This window comes from Penaeus monodon, chromosome 26 (assembly GCF_015228065.2).
Source record: "Penaeus monodon isolate SGIC_2016 chromosome 26, NSTDA_Pmon_1, whole genome shotgun sequence".
NCBI lineage: Eukaryota > Metazoa > Arthropoda > Malacostraca > Decapoda > Penaeidae > Penaeus > Penaeus monodon.
This window is the reverse complement of record NC_051411.1, coordinates 21,417,489-21,432,488: the sequence shown is the minus strand read 5'-3', so window position 1 is coordinate 21,432,488 and position 15,000 is coordinate 21,417,489. Positions and strand designations below refer to the sequence as shown.

Here is a 15,000-nt window from a genome sequence, read left to right as displayed (position 1 = left end):
ATAAACACAGCACACGCACACGCACACGCACGAACACACACCACCACACACACCACCCCACACACACACACACACAACCACACACACACACACACACATACACACACACCTACACAATACACACACACACACACAACACACACACAAAACACACACCACAAAACCCCACCACACACACCAACCACACACAACACACACAAAACGCACGACACACACACGCACACACACAGAAGGAGCAACAGATGTCAGTTCTTTATTATCCCAATAAATTTTTTTGTACACGATATTATTTTTTTATTCATATTTTAAGTCTATCCATACGTTAGCTTCAGAACGAGTTCGATGACGTGTGTGATGAGCTGAGGATGCCAGACGTTCCCTGGTGAATTTTCCTCTCGCGAGAAGCGGCATCAGAGATCTTGCGCCTTCCCGAGAGAGGAGCGATGGCCATAAGCGAGCGGTCGCGTCGTGGGCAAAGGCAGCGTGAGGGACGGCAGTAAAGCAGTTACACGGCCGAGTCTCGTGCTGGTGCCAAGCTGTCTTTGCCAACGCCTCGCCCAGAAAAATAGTTTCACACGCAGTAGTTACCTGTACTTGGCTCTCGTCTCCTTGCGCGCGCTAAGCTTTTTGCTGAACCCCATTTCCCTTCTTATTTTATAGGGACATTACCCCCACTAAAAGAAAAAGGAAAGACACCACACACAACCCACACACACCACACACACACACACCACACACCACACACACCCACACACACCACCACACACAAAACACACACCGCACAACACACACACACACAACAAACACCACACAACACACACACACACACAACACAACAACACACACACACACACACACACACCACGTGTGTGTGTGGTGTGTTTATAGATAGAGAGAGAGGAGAGAGGGGGGGGGAGAGGAGAGGAAGGGGGAGGAGAGGGAGGAGAGGAGGGAGAGGGAAAGGGGAGGGAGGGGAAAGGGAAAAGAGAGGGAGGGGGGAAAGAGAAGAAGGGGGGGGGGGGAAAGGGGGGGGGGGAAGAGAGAGGAGGGGGGGGAGGGAAAGGGGGGAGAGAAGGGAGGGAGGAAAAAAGAAAGGAGGAGAGAGGGGGGAGGGGGGGAGGGAGGGAGGGGGGGAGAGAGGAGGAGAGAGGGGGGAGAGGAGAGAGAAAGGAGAGGGGGAGAGGAGGGAAAAAGGAGAGGGGGAGAGGGGGAGAGGAGAGGGGGGAAAGGAGGAGAGAGAGAAGAAAGGAGAGAGAGAGAAGGGGGAGAGAGTGGGGGGAAGAGAAGAGAGGGGGAGAGTGGGGAGGGAGAGAAAAGAGAGGGGGAAGAGGGAGAGGAGAGAGGGGGGAGAGAGGGGGGGAAAAGAGAGGGAGGGGGAGAGAGAGAGAGAGGGGAGGGGAGAGAGAGAAAAGGAGGAGAGGGAAAGAAGTGAGGGGAGGAAAGAGAGAAGAGAGAAAAGGATGAGAGGAAGGAGAGAGAGAAAAAAAGGGGGAGAGAGAGAAAGGGGAAAAGAGAGAGGAGGAGAGAGGGGGAAAGGGGGAAAAGAGGGGGGAGAGAGAGAAAAGAGGGGAGAGAGGAGAAAAAAGAGAGAAAGGAGAGAGAAGAGAGGAGAGAGAGAAGAAAAGAGAGGGGAGAGGAAGGAGGGAAGGAAGGGAGGAAAAGAGAGAGAGAGAGGAAAAGAGAGAGAAGAGGAGAGAGAAAAAGAGGAGGAGAAGGGGAGAAAAAGGAGAAGAAGGAAGGGAGAGAGAGAAAAAAGGGGAAAAGAGAAAAGAGAATGAGAGGGGGGGGAGGAGAGAGGGAGAGAGGGAGGGGGGGGGGGGGAGGGAGGGAGGAGGAAAGGGAAAGAGAGAGGGGAAGAGGAGGGAGGAGAGAGAGAAGGGAGAGAAAGAGAGAGAGAAGGAGAGAGAGGGGGAGAGGAGAAAAGAGGGGAAAGAGGGAAGAGAAGGAGAGAGAGAGAGAGAGGGGGAGAGAGAGAGAGGAGGAGAAGGAGAGGGAGAGGAGAGAAAGGAGGGAAAGAGAGGGGGGAGAGAGAGAAAAGGGGAGAAGGGGAAAAAAGGGGGGAAAGGGGGGGGGGGGGGGGGGGGGGGGGGGGGGGGGGGGGGAGAGAGAAAGGAGAGAGAGAGAGGGAAAAAAGAGAGAGAGAGAGAGGGAAAAGAGAGAGAGAAATAGGAGAGAGAGAGAGAGAGAGGGGGAGAGAAGGGGGGAGAGGAGAGAAGAGGAGGGGGAGGGGGAGAGAGGGGGGAGAGGGAGAGGAGAGAGAGAAGAGGGGGAGGGGGAGGGGAGGGAGGAGGAGAGGGGGAGAGAGAGGGGGGGAGAGGAGAGAGAGAGAGGGGGAGGAGAAAAGGAGGGAAGAAGAGAGAGAGGGAGAAAAAGGGGGAGGAGAGAGAGAGGAAAGGGGAGAGGAGAGAAGGAGGGGGAAGGAAGAGGGGGGAGAGAAGAGGGAGGGAGAGAGGAGAAGAAAGGAAAGAGGAGAGAGGGAAAGGGAAGAGAGGGGAGAGGGAGGGGGAGGAGAGGAGGGGGAGAGAGGGGAGAGAGAGAGAAAAGAGGGGGAGAGAAGGAAAAAAAGAGAGAGCGAGGAGAGAGAGGAGGGGAGGAGAGAGAGAGAGGAAGAGAGAGAGGAGAGAGATGGAGAGGAGAGAGGGAGGGAGAGGAGGAGAGAAGGGGAGAGAGAGAGGGGAGGGGGAGAGGAGAGAGAGAGAGAGGAGAGAGGAGGGAGAGAGAGGAAGGGAAGGAGAGGAGGAGAGAGGAAGGGGGAGGGGGGAGAGAGGAGAGGGGGAGAAAAGGAGAGAGAGAGAGAGGAGGGAAGAGGGGAAGAGAAGAGAGAGAGAGGGGGGAGGAAGGAGAGAGAGAAGAGGGGAGGGAGAGAGAGAGAGAAGAGGAGAGAGAGAGAGAGAAAAGGGGAGGGGGAAGAGGAGAAAGGGGGGAGAGAGAAAACGAGAGAGAGAGGAAGGAGAGGAGAGAGAGAGAGAAGGGGGGGGGGGGGGGGGGGGGGGGGGGGGGGGGGGGGAAAAAAAAAAAAAAAAAAAAAAAAAAAAAAGAAAGGGGAGAGGGGAAAGAGGGGAGAGGGGGGGGAGGGGGAGAGGAGAGGGAGGGGGAGAGGAAGGAGAAAAGGGGAGCGGAGAGAGAGGAGAGGAGGAGGGGAGGAGAGGAGAGAGAGGGAGAGGAGGAGGGGAGGAAGAGGGGGGAGGGAGAGAGAGAGGGAGAGGAGAGAGAGGGGGGGAGAGAGGGGGAGAGGGGAGGGGGAGGGGGGAGAGAGGAGAGGAGAGAGAGGAGAGAAGAGAGAGGGAGAAGAGGGAGAGAGGAGAGAGAGAGAAGAGGGGAAAGAGAGGGGGAAGAGGAGAGAGAGAGGAGGAGAGGAGAGAGAGAAGAGAGAGAAGAGAGAGAAGAGAGAGGAGAGAGAGAGGGGATTAGAGAGAGGAGAGAGAAGAGGAAGAGAAAAAGGAAGGGAGAGAGAGGGGGAGGAGAGGGGAGAAAAGAGAGAGAGAGGGAGAGAGAGAGAGAGAGAGAGGGGAGAGAGAGAGGGAGAGAGAGGGGAGAGGAGAGAGAGAGGGGAGAGGAGAGAGGAGGAGGAGGGGGAGAGGAAGAGAGAAGAGGAGGAAGAGAGAATGAGAGAGAGGAGAGGAGAGAGTGAGAGAGAGAGGAGAGAGAGAGAGAGGAGAGAGAGAGAGAGGGGGAAGGAGAGGAGGGGGAAAGGAGAGAGAGAGGGAAGGAGAGAGAGAGGGGAAGGGAGAGAGAAGAGAGGAGAGAGGAGGAGAGGGGAGAAGTGAGAGGAAAGAGTGAGAGAGAGAAAGAGAGAGAGAGAGAGGGGGGGGGGGGGAGGAGAGAGGAGAGGGGAAAGGGGAGGAGAGAGGAAGAGAAGGAGAGGAGGTAGGAAGGGGGGGAGGGAGCCCCGGGAGAGAAAGAGGAGAAATAGAGAGGGTGTAGATAAATAAGAGAGAGAGAGGGGAGAGAGAGAGAGAGAGAGAGAGGGGGGAGGGAGAGGAGAGAGAGAAAGAGAAAAGAGAGAGGGAGAGGGGAAAAGAAAAAGGGGGAGAAGAAAAGGGAAAGGAGATAGAACAAGGAAAAAAGGAAAAAGAATGATGTGTTTTTTTAATTTTTTTCGTTTTTTTAATATTCTAACATTCGCACTTTTAGGTTTTGTAAATTTTAGCACGAAGAGGAAGACTTTTTCTAGTCGGCATGAATTCGATAATTGGCAAAGATATGCAATACTAAAAAAAACAAAAATACGTTTGGGCCGTCTGTACTCTGTTACTGTCCCAGTTTGTCGCAAAGGCTTTTGCATGTGCATAAAATTTGTTCTCCCCCTTTGATTATGTGTATAATTATTTAAAGGGTATATCAAAATTTGGGTTTGGGTTTTGTTGATAGCAAAGCGTTTTAAAAACCCAACACAGAAATGCTTTTACCTCATTTTAGGTGGGGATCAGCAGTTATAGAAAGATGCTAAGCACTGTCTTGCGAAGTCAAAGGATAAAGCATAAGCATTAGATAATTATATGAGCAAAATTTGGATTTCTACCCAATCTCATTTTCCGATGTACCCATTCTGTTGCACTTTTTGAAGATCATTCAATTTTTGATGTGTTTACAAATGAAACTGGTGGTGGTGTTATAATTATAAAATTTAATATATAATATATATATAAATAATATATATATAATATAATACACATATATAAATCCCACAACACACACAACGCGCGCGCGGGGCACTAACATCTATCTTCTAGCTTGATACATTATCACATCACAAGGGGCTAACCCCGAGTGGGCGCATAGCCGCACCCAAAACCATTTTTTTTTTTCCCCCAACCCAAGGGTTCCTCAGGGCTTTGTCTCCAGGAGGCCGTCGGCCCATCCCCAAATTCCTCACGACAGGTCTCATCGAGTACCCAACCCATGACCCCTGGGTCGTCCCACAGGTTTTTACCCGGGGTTTGTTCGCAAAGAGAAAAATGTGGGCGGATCATCCAAGGGAAACGAGTAGGTGCCCTTTTTAGCCGAATTTGCGATCCCGGATTATGAAAGTAACAGGCCCCGCCAGTCTCACGATGCAACCGTCAGAACGTGGCCCGAAAACTGAAACCCCCAGCCCCAGCGGAGGGGGGACTTGGTACAAAAGGCATCAAGACAGACCCCAAGGGCACTGGTAGCGTCCGGGTTTTTTCGTTCCTGAGAAAAAACTGGTAGTATAAGGCCCTTAAAGACACGAGTTTGGCCTTCTGCAAGGTCCCGACTTTCTCAAATGCTCTTTTTGACAAGTTCTGGCTCCTGTTGCCAGAAAATCCGTCATGACTTCTTGGTCTGACACCCCAGAGATAGACATGCTCCCAAAGGGTATGAAAATTTTCTGGACGTCAACATCCCACCGCAAGTAGGACCCCTAAAAGGGTTCCCCTAACAGGCCCCCAAAAGCCCTGAACTGGTCTTGGTCCAGAAGCCCTTGGGCCAAAGGGGCTTCGCCTCTTTGCTAAATGCATCAAGAACCGCCACAGGAACCAGGGAGTCAGATAGGATAAAACATCTCGGAAAGCAAGGTCTGAGACCTCATATTCCCAGTGTTTTTCCCACATGACTTTGGCTGTACTTGCCCATTGTCAGCCTTTACAGGTTTTAAAAAGTTTTGGTGCGGGGACACACCCCTTCCCTCCCCCCGGAAATAACAGGGAAGAAGTTTGACAGACCCCACATTTTACAGCAATTTCTGTACGGGTATAAGGTTGCTAAAAGGGCAAAATCTGCTCGGAATTCCCCTGAGTCTCGGGATCCCCCATAGTGTTTCCGATGCACCGACCAAGTACCTTTTTGGGTCGAGTAGGCTGCAAGCAACCAGGAAAAAATCACGACGGATTCCAAAAATTATTTGAAGCACTAGTTTTCATCTATTGGACTTCCCAGGATAAATCCAGAGCTCAGGTCTCTGATGTTTAGTAGGGGTTGCAGTCCTTTTAAAAAGGAGCAGTGTAATGGCATGGTATTTACTCGTCTCAACTTTCCCCTTTCCCCCTTTAAGAGGGGACCACGCCCCTCGCAGGTCAGGGGGAATGGTACCAACTGCCGAGGGCACCCTTTTAGAAGCAGCAGAGATATAAAAATTGCCTACAGCTTTCCCACTCTCAGCTGGAAATTCCTCCTAAATCTTTTAGGGTTGGAGGTTCCTTGCTGATGGGGGGGTGGGAAAGGGTATTGTGACATGTTTGCATCTAAGTAACATTTGGGGGTTTCTACCTAGACAACTGCTCAAAATACACACCCCAACGTTCACAAACCCCCCAACATGATCTGAGATGATCTGTCCACCACTGACGGACTGCAGCTTTTCTCAGAGTTGGTGGCAGGTCGTTTACCAAGAAAGGGTTTTCAACCTCTCAGCAAGTTCCCTGTAATGTTCCCTTTGTCCCTTCTAAGAGTGTCCAAGCCCACACACCAAAGAGAAACATGAGCCCTGATTCCATTCAGCCGAGCCATGGATACGCATCATGGCCCTTTTAAGCTCCAGGGAGATGGAATTCTGCTTGCCCTCGGGCGTACCCAAAGGCCCTTTTGGGGTGCTTCAAATTTTTCGCACTTGAAAAACTCTCACCAAACAGTGGGTTACAGGTTTCAAGTTCTGTGAATCGGTCAGAGACTACCATGGTGAACCCACGGCACTCTCCCCCCTCAGTCTGCCCAAGTGAAATGATTAGAGTGGCACTGGAGGTATGAGGATTTTTGAAGTGGACCGTAGGGTACCCACAACCAGCCATGGTCAGTACCACAGAACTTGGCATTTGGAAAACTCTACAGTTCTGTGGATCCTCCATCGCATGCTAACAAAAATGTATTTGATCCCCTTGGCCACTGTAACCGTACGCTGTACCAAGTCCACGAGGGGTTGGAGCGTGGTATAGAAGCCAGAGACCCTCTTTCTTGGGACTATAAAGTCCGGGGAAGGAGGTTTTCCGCGTGGGATCAGCCCCGAGCATGGGTGCCGAAGACTTCTCATAGCCAGCTCAGTACAGTGGATACCCCAAGGAAGTGCCGAAAAATGCAAATATCTCCCGGGGGAATTATTACCCCAGATGAGGTTTGGCGGAAGCCTCTTTCACATCGAGTTTGCAAACTATTAGGGGCAATCCCAAAAATAACGACATGAAGCCAAAAGGATGCTTCAGTCTCAAAGCCTAATAAAATCATCAACCAGTGTCCCCCAACTACCGAGGGGTGAAATCGATGGAGATGGCTAGGCTACACCGAGGTGGTAACCCTCACGCGGCCCAACCCGGGTGTGTACCCACCCATATGACATGCTGCGCCAGGTCTTTTACCTCCGAGAGGGGAGCCCCGCAACTCCCAATCGTCCAATTCCCTTGATGCAGAGGTAACCGCTCATCCGCTGAAAGGGGCCAGATGTTCCAAGCGCCTACCGGAAAGCTTCTGAGGTTAAGTCTTTGGGGGGTACCCAGGTGCCGAACCTCTGCCCCTCCCGCCGAGCTGCCCCAAATAAACGGGGTCGGCAGGCTGGGGTCTCCCCGTCCACCCGTGGTTCCCAAGGGGTTTTTCCCCCCAAAATTCAGGTGGGTTGGTGCATGCCCAAATGAGATGGGACAAGTAACTCTCTTTCCCCTCCTGCGCCCGAATTTGCCCTCCCAAAGGGACCCAGCCCGCCTTTCTTTGTGGGAGGAGAGACAGACCCCCCACAGGGGGGTCCATACGCCAGTAGGCATAGTGGGGCCTCGCTGTTCCCAGATCCCCCACAGTTTAGCCGGGACCGCAGTTACCAAAATGTGGCCACGAGGAGACACTGCAGAAGTCTCGATGATGGGGAGGGTGTGAATGGCAGGGTAAAACTTTGCAGAGATGCTCCTTTTTTTTCACTGGCAGCCAATGGTGGCAGCGAAGCGAGAAGGAGCAAGCACTTTAAACTATCTAGGCTACCACACCTCATTTATATCACCTTGCGCATGAAGCACCAACCCAGGATACATCTAGATACAAGTAACTATATTTTCGAAAAAAACAAAACTGGAGAACCATGTTTCTTTTTTCAAGTGCCTGTCCTACAAGGCGTGCGATCATGGATTTTCCATGATTTTTTTGGGGAATTAGAGCGGTGGTTTGCCGTTGCCTTTCCCCCCGGGTTTTTTTCGGTCACTATATTATTTTCCCCGTTCGGGACCGTCACGATTGGGCTGGCTTGCCCACCAGCGGCAGGTAGGCAACGAGGGGAAGTTTTTGCCCAAAAGGGGAAAAACGCGCCGGCCGGGATGAACCCCCGAACTCAGACTGCCGTCGTGCCAGTCTGATCCGACGCTTTAACCACTCGGGGCCCCCGGGGACTTTTTCAACTACCCTTAAAAAAAATGTCGCGACAACTTTTTTTTTTTTTTTTTTTTTTTTTTTTTAAAAAACTAATGGCCTGTAAAAGATGCAAGGCACCCCCTTTAGAAACCTCGGGGTGTAGGCCAAGGGAAATTTTAAAGATGTGACGAACGAAGCACGATACTCCCCGGGTTGGGGTGTACTGGATTTTTATTTGAATACATCTTTAAAAGTGGGTTTTTAAAGTTGTAGTGGTGAAGAGCGGTGTATCTTAAATTGCCTTCAGAACATTAAATTTTCTGCAAGTGAGCTTTACTGACAAACATACGTTGTGCCCAAACCCTTTTAAAATAAATCAAGAAGATAAAGGTCCAAAAAGCTTTTGAATTTGAAGAATAATAGCCCCGAGTTGAATTTTAAATACAAACTGAATTTCCCACCACTTTACGAGACGGTCTCCTTTGGTGGAGTGGAAAATTTTTCGTATAAAAGGTAAAAAGATTAGAGGGCTGATCGTTGTGAATCAATGCGAGCGTTGGGGAAACCCCCGGGATCTGAGATGTTGCATAGAGTTTTTTGATGTAAAATTTTTTTCGAGAAAACAAAACAGTTTTGAGCTTACTGGCAGGGAAGTTGAAGAGGCAATAGCGGAGAGTTAGGGATCGTTTAGACACTGCTTTCATTGTCGATGAATTTGTTAGGATATATAATGTTTACAGTTCGGCGTATATCATCTTGGAAGACTAATGAGTTGCGCTAATATATTAATGACATTTTCACCTGAAAGTCTGTCTCTCTTGCATGATCTAGTAAAATTTTACACACACACACACACAAAACACCACACACACACACACACCACACACACAACACACACACACACACACCACACACACCACACACACACACACCATATTCCCGCCCATAATAAATGTGGGTTGTGTGTGTGGTGGTGTGTGTGTGTGTGGGGTGTGTGTGTGTGTGGGGTGGTGGGTGTGTGCATGTTATAAATAATAAAAAAGTGAATAAAAAAAGTTTTTACCCATTAATAATATATTTTAATATATAAATATATTATTAATATTTATATATATATATATATATATATATGTTATATTATATATGTATTTTGAATATTATATAATATTATATATATATTAATATATATATATATAGTATAATTTTAATAATTATATATTAATATATATAAATTATATATATGTAGATAGATAGATAGATAGATAGATAGAAAATAATAGATATAGATAACAATATATATATATAATATTATATATAATATATAAATATATATGATATGTAATATTATATATTATATATGTATAGTATACATATATATACACATTATATATTTAATATATATAAAATAAAAAAATTTTATATATTATATTTTAATAATATATACATATACAATTAATATATATATATATATAATATATATAATGTAAAATATGTTATTTATATATATATATATATATAATAAATTAATATAATAATAGGAAGGAGAGAGAGAGAGAGGAGAGAGGAGAGAGAAGAGAAAAAGAGAAAAGAGGAAGGAGCGAGAGGGGGAGAGAAAGGGGAGGAGAGAGAGAGAGAGGGGAGAGAAGAGAGAGAGGGGAAAAGAAGAGAGGAGGGAGGAGAAGAGAGGGAGGAGAGGGAAGAGAGAGAGAAAAATTTGCGTAAATTTAAATTTTTTGTTGCTGGTCGTTTTTACTGTACATATGAAAATATTTTTTTCATTAAAACTGGGGCAAAAGAAAATCTATAAATCCTAATCATTTCGTCGCAATTACCCACGCCGAAAGAGATAATAGGTTGGTCGTTTTTATACTGAGAAATAAAGCATTGAAAACTTTCTTTCATGTTTCTTCTCAGAATAATGTATTAACTTCTTCCATGAGCTTTCCATAAGTAGCCTTTCAGCCTGTTGGAAATAAAAAAATTGGAAAGCAATAAAAGTGCACACAAAACCACAAGCAATTTATCAGCCAAATTTGGAAAATTTAATTGTATTTTTGCGGTCAAAAAATTTTTAAAGAGTCCGTGGTTTTGTAAACATTTCAAAACATTTATAAAAATATCGGAAACTTCTTATCGGTTACATAATAGGCTTTGAACAACATACACATAGAAGGTTTAGAATATAAACATCTACTTACTTTTGGGGGATTTTCACAGTCCTTTTGGGTATTTCGCAGAAATTTTTTTAAAAAAGCTTAGTATTACCGCACGGCAATATATATTAGAAAACCAGAAAAATAAAGGGGGAAGCTTTTAATTTTCCTTTAAAAACTCGCCCTCGAGGGGAACAGTTGCGTGGGATTTCGATTTGGTATTTTTTTGTTTTGTTTTAATTTTCCTTTTTATGTTTAAAAATCTTTATTACCATATCAGTTTCATCTTTTTTAAACAACGGCTTTAAAAAACTGAAGGTGGACGGGTTTTGCACTGAGAAGGGCCCCAAAAAAGGAAGGTGACAGAAAAAAAACGAAAATTTTCAACTGCGGTTTTCATAGGAGGATCCGGGCAGAAGCAAACGTCGGGATTTTACAACCAACCTGAAATTTTAGTTCCCCTGTAAAATTCAAACTGAATTTATAATAATATATACAACAATATAAATATATATTATAATTTTTATTATAAAAATATAAAATTTTAATATTAATATATAAAATACACACACACAAACACACAATATATACACACATAATAATTTTTTTTTTTTTTTTACGGTAGTTCATTTTTGAGCGCCGGGGTCACAGCATGATATAATTCTAGTTTTTAGTTGTGATGCTCTTTGGGGTGGTACTGGGAGGGTCCCGTTTTTTTCCCGGGGTGCCGGTGTACCTTTTAAAGGGAATCATTCTTCCCATTTATCCCGGGGTTGGGACCACACGATGGGGGCTTGGCCCCCCAGGGTAGGTAGGCAATGCCCAATGAAAAACGCGCCGGCCCGGGGACTCGAACCCTCGAACCAGATTGCCGTCGGACAATTTTTTATTCTTTGCTGGAAAACCTGAGCCCAAAAAAAAAAAAAAGGGAACGCAATGTAGTTATTTTTTCCTTAACTTCCATTTGTTCCACACCACACACACAACACACACACCACAACCACAACACCCCCACACACACATACATATAATGTATATTATATATAATATATTATATATAATAATATATATATATATATATATGTATATGTATTGTATATGTATGTGTGCATTTTCTTACGTTCTCCTTTCCCTACGGTACCCCAAAACCTTTGTATAAAAATGGCAGTATTAAGCCCCAAAATAAAGACTGGTAAAATATACGAACTTTCCCAAAGGAACGGCCAAGGAATAAACATATACATTTTAATTATATACATGTATGATATAGTGTAATAAAATTACTCGCACACATATATATGATATATATAATATATTTTAAAAATTAAAATATATATAAAATTTTATATATATATATAATATATAATACATATATGCTTATATTTTTTAATATATATAACACCACAACGCGCGCGTGCGCGTTTTTTTTTTTTTTTTGGTGTGGTGTGCGGCGTGCGTACTGCCCCATTTTTTTTCGTCTCAAAAAATCAGAATAAAATTCATTTGCAGCTATAAAATTTGTATATCAGTGAAATTGCATGAAAAGTTGAAAAAGGCTCTTGTTTCTGGCCAATGTCATACTTTTGAGTTTTAAGCTTTTGCTAGTTTTTTTATCCCCGGAAACAAAGAACAGCGTTCATTTCATTTATTTTTTTGTAGAAAAGAATATAGTTAATTGAACAGACAGAGAATATATAGAAAAGTTTGACTAGGGTTTTCGTGAAAAGAAGTATTTTAGAAATTAAATTTAAAAGGGCTTTTTGTAGTATCCTGAAACCTTGAATATAATACTTGTTTGATATTTTCTGTGGTTCTACAAAAAAAGGTAAAGTATTTTCTTACTTCAATAATAAAGCCAACATAGGGTTTTTTAAATTTCATGCAAAACATGGGAAAGCTTCAAATAAAATTAAAACAAGATCCCAAATTCTCTCCATCCTTGTTTTTACCACCCCCATTAAAAGTCGCAAGGCGTGGAAAATTTCAAAAGGGATTTTCATATTGCGCCCTTGTTTTTCAAAAGAAAGAATAGTTCGTTTAAGTTTTGCATCTTATGTATCCCCCCGAATGAGTTGGTTTCTATGGGTCCGAATCCAGACACCCATGTAAGACAAGTTACAAGCCTTTTCTTTGATATTTTTCAGTAGCAGATCTCACAGAGGTACAAAATTATTTTTAAAACATTTATCCACCCGAGTCAGTGCCATGTTATATAACTTAGAGACTTTTGGAATTTTATCGGTTTCAGCGACCGCTTTATGATTCAATTTTTAAATACATAGGGAGAGGGATACAAAACGAAATGAAAGTTTCGCAGGTTCCCGAGATGTGAGCTTTTAAAGGGAAAAAAGTTGGATGATGTATCAAAGTCTATCGGGTGTTGGGGGTTTGGGAGATGCATTTAAAGTGATGTAGATAAATATAATACGCCTTTTAAAACCCTGAAAAAGTACAGTTTTTGAGAATTGACCCTTTAAAATTGAATCCCTTATGAAGGTTTTGCAATGTTTGTCAAGAAGAGTGTAGGGGGGGCCCCCGTGGCTTAGGACAGCACATGCATGGTGGTAGATAATTTGCATCACAACCCTTTGAGCTGAAATATGACTCTTTTTATATATCGAGAAAAATACCTACACATACCTACTGAATTTTTAAAACAATTTTGAGAAAAAGGAACGTTTTTCCCTTTATTTCAAACTGAATACCAACCACAAAAATCATTATTTCAAATAAAAAAATTTTTTCTTTCCACAATTAGGTTTAAAAAAAAAATTAGTTTGTTTAAGATTTTTGAATGTATAAGGGATGAGTTTTAGACCTATACATCGCGCCCAAAGTTCAACGTGTTTTTTAGTTGCGTCTGGTATTTCCGAAACGAATCCGGCCTTTTTTAAGTCAAATTACAAAATTAGGTTTTCTTTTTAATAGGCACCGGTTTTTTGGTCCAGCGTGTTTTAAATGTGCACAGGAGCGAATTAAGAAGTACTGTTGACTGTGTGCCGAGTCAGTGAGGACTCGGGAATCGTTCTTATCAGGAGGGACAGTAATGCAGATATCAACTAATTTTTACAATATAAGGGGCATATTAAAAAAGGGAAAAATACAGAGCGAAAAAAATGAGAGATCCATGTTAAGCCAAAACCCATGCCCGTCGATATATCCCCAATTTTAAATTTCATAAAAACAAGATAAAAATTTATACTGCACTGTTTTGGGGGGTTTTACCTCCTGGAAAAACCCCCCACAAATACGAGAATAAGTCTTTTTAAGTTTATAAGTGGGAAATTTAAATTTGCCATTAATACATCCTACATGTTAACGTTGCTTGTTAAAACCGTTCCCTGTAACAACCCTTTGAAGCAGTGTTGGGTTTAACCTTCACATGGTGTCTTTTCCTTTTCTTCTAATATTTTTTTCCAGCTATCAAAAGAAATGCGAAAAAGCATTGACAGAACTATTTTCTTAAACCCAAATTAAGACACAAAAAAAAAAAAAGTTTTCATTTTTAACACGGGCCCTTTAACATTCATTTAGTTCATGATTAATTCTAACATTTTTTGTTAGCTTTTTCTTTTTTTTGCAATATATTTTTTATGTAATTAATTTTTTATAAACTTTGGAAAATTTTTACTTTTCCCATTTTAAATTATGTTTGTCTAAAAAAATTATAGGTGTATTTCAGTATATAGCGATTTTGAATACCGGAATGAAGTTTATCAGGAAAATTGCGGAGTTTAAACAAAGAAAAAGATTGAAAGTAGTGCTTTCGGCGTGCTTACCCCCAAAAAAAAGTTTATGGACTGAAAACCCTGGTTTCCCAAAGAAAGAAAATGGGTGTTTGTGTGTGTGGGGTGGTGTGTGTGGTGGTGTGGGGTGTGTGTGTGTGTGTGTTTGGGGTGTGTTTGTTGGGTGTGTGGCGTGTGTGGGGTGAAAACTGCTCGAACTTTCGGTAAAAACCCAGGGATATAACATAAAATTCACCCAACCCCTGCCACCCCGGACCTCCTGTTTTACCATAGATTTCCCTTTTCAGGGGAAAAGCGGGGAAAAAGACGATACCTCTATAAAAGAAACACTGAAATTTTCCTTTTTTTCCAGTAGCTACTGTCCGAGTGCTTTGGGATTTATTTTGCTTTCGACAGTTAGGGTTCTGCACTAATGTCTTTTTATCGAAGGCCCCCCGGGTTTTTAAAAAAAAAAGCTTTTCCTGAGGGCTTGCAAAAGCCATCAGAAAAAATTCCGGCGTGAAAACGAAGTTTAAAAGGTTAAATATGGGGTAATAAAAATAAAAAAATACACGAAATAAAAAATTGGAGGAATAGGCCCTGGGGATTTCAAAAAAAACCATTTTCACAAAGCCTAGTAATCACAAGAGTTGACATATCATGGGGAAAAGGAAGGGATACGGTTTTATTTAAAAAAGGGAAAAATTTCCCCCCCACCCTTTGGGGCAAACATTTTTAGCTAAACTTTGGAAAATTCCCTTGCAAACAAAAAATTTTTAAAATTTTTATTTAAAAAATGCAAATTTTTAAAAGAAAAAAAATAGTAAAAAGTTTTAAAT

At 43.5% G+C, this 15,000-nt stretch overlaps 1 protein-coding gene across 8 annotated transcripts in view; it reads left to right on the top strand.

The window, feature by feature from the left end:
• The window catches only part of LOC119589991 (voltage-gated potassium channel subunit beta-2-like), a 218,188-nt gene that overhangs the window by 654 nt on the left and 202,534 nt on the right, over positions 1 to 15,000 (top strand). The gene's annotated exons all lie outside the window — the stretch shown is intronic.